Raw genomic sequence first — 5,794 nt, forward strand, 5'->3', positions numbered from 1 at the left:
TTCGCCCATTTTGTTCCAGAAGTCAGGAAAAATAGAACAATGTCTGGAGTTAGCTAAAACCTCAGTGACTCCAAACTTAACAGCAACCACTTGGTACTGCCTCTCCTGTTTCAAGCTCAGTGTTGTGGACACTGGGAAACTGTGATTTCTCTCTTGTATGGAAAGTATGTTCCTTCTCCTCCTCCTTTGCTGCTTTGAAACTAGTGCTCCTATTATGTCAAGGTCCATTGCGTTTGCTGTAACTTTGATATGCTTGACCTAAAAATATTGCTGTGAATGAATTATTTACAGTGACATCAAGGAGCAATTTTCTAGAAGGTCTCTATACCCTGCAGATACTGTACTGAATTTGAATGTATGATATTAACAAAAGGAAAAAAAATAAAAAAAAAAAAAACAACCCTGAAAATGACCAAGAAACTTCCCACAGTATTTCACAGCTTCTGTTGCTGAATGGGGATCACTTCTGCTTCATTATGTAAAGGAAGCATGTGAAAAGCAGCATCTCTTGTCAGGTGTGGTATTGCTTTGCCCATGAGCATCCTGTAAATTAATGGAGTTACTAAATTATTGAGTTGTATGAAACAGTGTATATTTGTACACTATGGCGGGTCTTAATCTTGATATGTAAACATGATTAAAATCACTGACACAACTTATACAAGGCAACAATATTATTGTAGATATCTTTTAACAGGCAAAACACCTGTGCATTTTGAGAGAGTGCCATCAACCACTCGCCTCTCCGCCTACCCTGTAACTAACATTCTTTCTCTTGCACTGGATCCTGTGTCCCTATAACAATTGTATTGTTTAACAATTATCAGTTGCAGTTTGATTTATTTTTGTCTTTTCTTCTTTTGTGCTTGAAGGTGATTATGTGCCAGGATGCTGGTTCTTTCTGCTGCTGTGAAATTCCACAAACTTCAATAACATCTTGACTGTTTATAAATGCGTAACACAACTATTAGTCACGTTAGTAAAAGTAATAAATGCAGAAATAAGAATAAAATAGCTGCAACTTAACTTGAAAGCTTGTCCTTCTAGGTAGAATATATAACTTGCTTTTAATATGATATGTATATATAATTTGATAGTTATTCAAGTTCTCATTGCTGTGTAGAAATGAGTGAACTTCAAGGTAGAACCTAGGGTTCTCTATGCAGTGTTGCTGAGAAGTCATGTTTCCATGGCCACCCCTTCTATTAGTACTTAACTGCTGCCCCTGAGCTCAGTAGACTGTGGATTCTTTACTAATAAATATCAGAGTGAAAAAAATATTTTTCCCAACCATTGATTTTTAAATACTGTCTTAAAAATTCCAGGATTTTTTTTAATTCATTCGTGTGCCTCTGTTTTGAATAACAGAGTTTTTAAATAAAAACATAATCTTGCATGTGATTTGAGGACTGATCTCTTTCATTATTTAATTAGTTATTATTTAGCTAGACTGTTAGTATACAGTTCACAAAGCAGGTAGAGATGTTTCAACCCATGATAGCCCTGATGGTTTTATTCTATTCCAGTGCTGCATGGTGAAAACTGCATATGACAAGCAAGGACAGTGAGCTAGAGAACTGCATAACTGCAGTGCTGAAGTTAATATGTAAATAATCAAACTGAAGTATTGTTAATAGACCCCAGCTTTTTTAAGAAGAAAATAGGAATGTTGTGTGATTGCCTAAATGTTAGAAGCAATTCTATCTATCGAAATCGCGCTGTGTGAAGGCTTGCACTTACCTTGGATGACTTCTGAAAAGTAGAAATGTAGGCTGGGCTCTATTTTTCCAACTAGATTAAACAAAAGTTGTAAGGAAATAAGGACAGAGCAGTGAGCTTTAATTATACTTTTATTTTTTCATTAGTGATAGCAATACTGAGTGTGACACAAGTACCCAAAGTTTAGAGCAATTTTGCAGTTTAACTAATGTTAATTACCAGGTATACATCTATTTCTGTAATCTGACCATTAGAAAAAGCAAATGTAGTAATGCCTACTGTCTGATACCATTTATTTAGGTGCGTAAGATCACTGTCACGTAAAACTACTGAATTCTTTATTTGATATATTTTGTCCATCCCTCTGAATTCTGGTTCCTATTTCTGTTTTTGTCTTGACAATTATAGATTTCTGTAAACTATTCCATAATACCTAGTTAAGATAAGATTTAAATACCCTTTCCTCTTATGCTCAGTCCTGAGGAATACATACACAATTCTCTATATTATTACTCGTTTCCACATACGTACTGAACAAGAATGAGTTTAATTTCAATGATGCCAAACCCTGTGGGGGTGATATTCCAGAAATGTGCAGTGATTATTATTTTTTTTTAGTCAACATAGTTAAATACACTTAAAAATAAACAAGTGAAAATAGAGTATCCTCATCTATTTTTTGACTGGAAACATGTAACCTATAAGAAATGCCTGCATCTCACTACTCCTTTCAGAGCTGATGTTCCTCCCAATTGCACCTGTAAAATGTGGGGCCACAGTTGCATTCATTGTTCAGTGAGCTTGTCCACATAGTTAAACCCACCGACAGCAATGAATGTTGATTGTGACCTTTTTTGTAAAGCATGGCAGAGTAGGGGAGAAACCTCATGTGCTGGTTAGGTTTCTATCTTCGGTGTGAAGGCCTGAAAGCATGAAGTAAGGAGGAGGATGGTTAGCTGGAGGGTACAATCAACGGTCGATGGTTTTCACTTAAATTCCAAACTCACCGACAGCGTTGAATGTTCACTGAAGCAACCACTACAAGAGAACTCCATTGACTTGACAGCATCCTTAAATGTCTGAAAGGAGGGGGGAAAATCAAAATTGACACGATTATTTTCATCAAACAGATGATGTAATTTCAGTCATTGTTCTCTTACCAATACCAGCACCCTTCTCTGTCTTTCCCATTTCCTTCTTCGTGCATGGAGCTGGCAGCTTCCCAGATGTCTGTCTATGAAAAGAAAAGGTATTTCATTTATTCAAGCTTTAAGTATATAGTTGGTCATCCAGGCAGAAGTGGATTGGTTAATGTCCATACTATTACAAAACTGAACTTCATAGCAAACCAAAACATAAGGTTTCACCTGTGTATTAACAGATCCTGCCAAGAATATTGTGAATCAGTGTCACAGTTTACACTGTCCCCAGTAGAGTAAAAATATAAAGTAAGCAGAGTAAAATCTGCCAATATTCACCTCTTGATGAGTTTACATCAAGGTTTTATGACCTAAATTTCTTTTCATGGTTTTTTTTTTTGTGGCTACACACTGTTTATATCCACAACTTGCTCATTACAAATTAAAGTGCATAACAATTTCCACAGTAGCAGAAGCTTTTTTTCCAGCATCTGAGTTTTCCAACTAAATTTTCCTCATATTTTTAACTCTATATATACACACACTTTTTTTTTTACACACACAGTTTGTATACGATTTTAATGTTTTACAGGAAGAATTTCTGAGGCTGTAGCAGAAGGCACAAAATGGTAACACAGGGATTTTACCTTACTCGTGCTTGTTAGCAGTTCTCCTACAGAAGGTTGTTCTCTTGCAGCTTTGTTGGTCTGAGTTCCTTTAGTTAGGACTGCTCTTAAATTACTGCACTGAAACTGTGAGTGATTCATTGGCTTCTAGGAGCTACTTGTTAAATCTTTTACCAGAAGACAAACTAGTCTTGTATTCTCTCATTGCTTTCTGCACTTAAAAATCTTTATAAAATGTTCTTTGTTAATTTTGTTTACAGTATCATAAAGAGAGGTAGCACTAAAAGACTTCAGGTCATAAATATGCTGCCTGCATATATTTTCTTTTTTTAAACAATTGCTGTGACAAGAACTTGGTTGCATCTGTTTCTTTCAACAAATTGCTCTTCCTGTACAGATAACTGTATTTCTATCAAATACATCTAAAGCATCTAAAGAACAGAGGCATTAATATATCCTACTGGAGAACTACAGAAGAACGGAATGTAAAGAATTTCTCCTTTCTGTAGATTTTTTTTATTTATTTAGGAATTCCACTGTGATCATGAGTATCTGTGAGTTCTAGTTCCAACCAACTGTGGCAGAAATGCCCTTTCCTCCTTTTTTTGGTGCTGATTCAGCAAAAGATGTTTGGCGTTGATACTTTAGGTCTGAAGCTTTTTTTTCCATTTATTTGTACTGTCCATATCACAATTCAACCCCATGGATGTAGAGAGGAAGGGAGTTCTTCATGACAGTTCTTTGTAAACTCTTCAACTGAATAGTCTTTTGCACATCTGTGTCTGTTCAATGTTGTTCTAGCAAAATATATATGTACGGTCACTTGTGTTTCACATATTCCCTGCTATAAACTTTCTTTCTTTATGCCATTTCTTTCAGTATTTATTCCTATGGTCTTGTTCCCTGCTTTCTTCTGTCACATCATATTTCAATATGAGGTCTGGCCAGACTGATATCTGGCAGTTAGGATGGGGTGTAAAGAAAAGAGAGGAGCTGTGTAGAGCTCGTGGCTGGATGGATTGCATCTTAAAAGGAATTGCTTTCATGGGTTGTTATTATTCCCTCCCAACCCTGTAATGGGAAAACCTCAGTATTTCCTTGGTTACCTAGCCGCTGTTGAAGTGGGCTGAAACTTGTAAGTACAAAAACACAAAAAAGTATTCCTGAGCTCCAGCCATCATTCATGATGTGTGCAGGTTATGCAGGGTAAAAATGCTTTCATCTTCTCTCATCTGGTTTTAATTTTAATTTTTTTCTAAATCCCTTACTGGGCTTAGCTAGCTATTACAAATGCCAGCTTTATTTTAAGTTTTATTTCAGATCTGCAGGCTTATGTGAACATTCAGATTGGATGCATGGTTTTTTTATTTAAGGTTAGTAGGTCATAAATAAACCAAAGCACTTTCCTTGCTGTGAGCAATAGGGTCATGGCGTACATGAAATATCGCTTTAAAAAAAAATAGGAACCTAACGTGAATTGACAGAGGTACATGAGGAAGTAGTTGGTTGTGTTGCTGTAAAGGCCATAGGGATTTGGACTGCGAGAGCTGCCTGTTTAAGGAATAGATTAGATATCCTGTCTGATGACCTGTGCTTAATTTAAGTGACTGCCTTTGCCAGCCCTTCCAGAGGGCAACTGTGTGAAGTAGAGCATCTCATCTTCAGTCCCTTTTCCTCTTCTTGATGGCCTGACCTAAATTGGAGATATGGGTGTTGTGCTGTACAAACAAACAATTACTTCAGTTGGTATGTGAGCTGCATCTTCATTTTTAATTAGCTTTTCCATTTTGACCTTGCATCTTGAATCAAAAGACAAATATTAATTGTACCAGTTAATAATGGTAACGAGATTTTTTATGCAATATCTTCATGTTTAACAGCTGCTCTATGTAAATCAATTGATTATTTAGCTCCCTCTCCCTACTAAGATGGCTGGAGCTATGAAGTACTGCTCTGCCTTGCTTGTTGCTCCACCTTTTCCTTTCTTGTTTCTCCCTCCCTCACATTTACTGCTTGCTGAAATAGAGCTTCCAACAGCTGTTTCAGTATTTTTAACAATTTTACTGCTTGTCCAGCAGTGCAGTCCCTTGGAACAAATACTTAGTTGAACAAACAGATCTCAGTTTGGGAGTTTTCTTACAATTCTAGATGATGAGACCAGTCTTTTTTTTTTTTTTTTTTGTTTAACTTAGACACTCTACGTGGTCTTACAGCATGGTGGTTTGTTTTGTTTTTCCTTTGCAAGCATTGAATTACTACTGGAGCGTGGAGAGCTGAGACTTTTTCTGTAGGCAGAGAGTCACAGTAAAA

General features: G+C 36.4%; 1 long non-coding RNA gene across 2 annotated transcripts; it reads right to left on the minus strand.

Moving 5' to 3' along the window:
- Positions 1–1,832: 1,832 nt before the first annotated feature.
- Positions 1,833–5,788, minus strand: LOC104912309. 2 transcript variants are annotated; one of them, XR_794586.2, is made up of 4 exons: positions 3,506–5,788; positions 2,880–2,953; positions 2,727–2,798; positions 1,833–2,642 (listed from the first exon to the last, which is right to left on the minus strand). It is a non-coding gene; the product is annotated as an uncharacterized LOC104912309 (long non-coding RNA). The 2 variants fall into 2 exon arrangements; XR_002118014.1 differs by having other exon boundaries at positions 2,880–5,788.
- Positions 5,789–5,794: the final 6 nt, after the last annotated feature.

Source organism: Meleagris gallopavo, chromosome 10 (assembly GCF_000146605.3).
Source record: "Meleagris gallopavo isolate NT-WF06-2002-E0010 breed Aviagen turkey brand Nicholas breeding stock chromosome 10, Turkey_5.1, whole genome shotgun sequence".
Taxonomy (NCBI): Eukaryota; Metazoa; Chordata; class Aves; order Galliformes; family Phasianidae; genus Meleagris; species Meleagris gallopavo.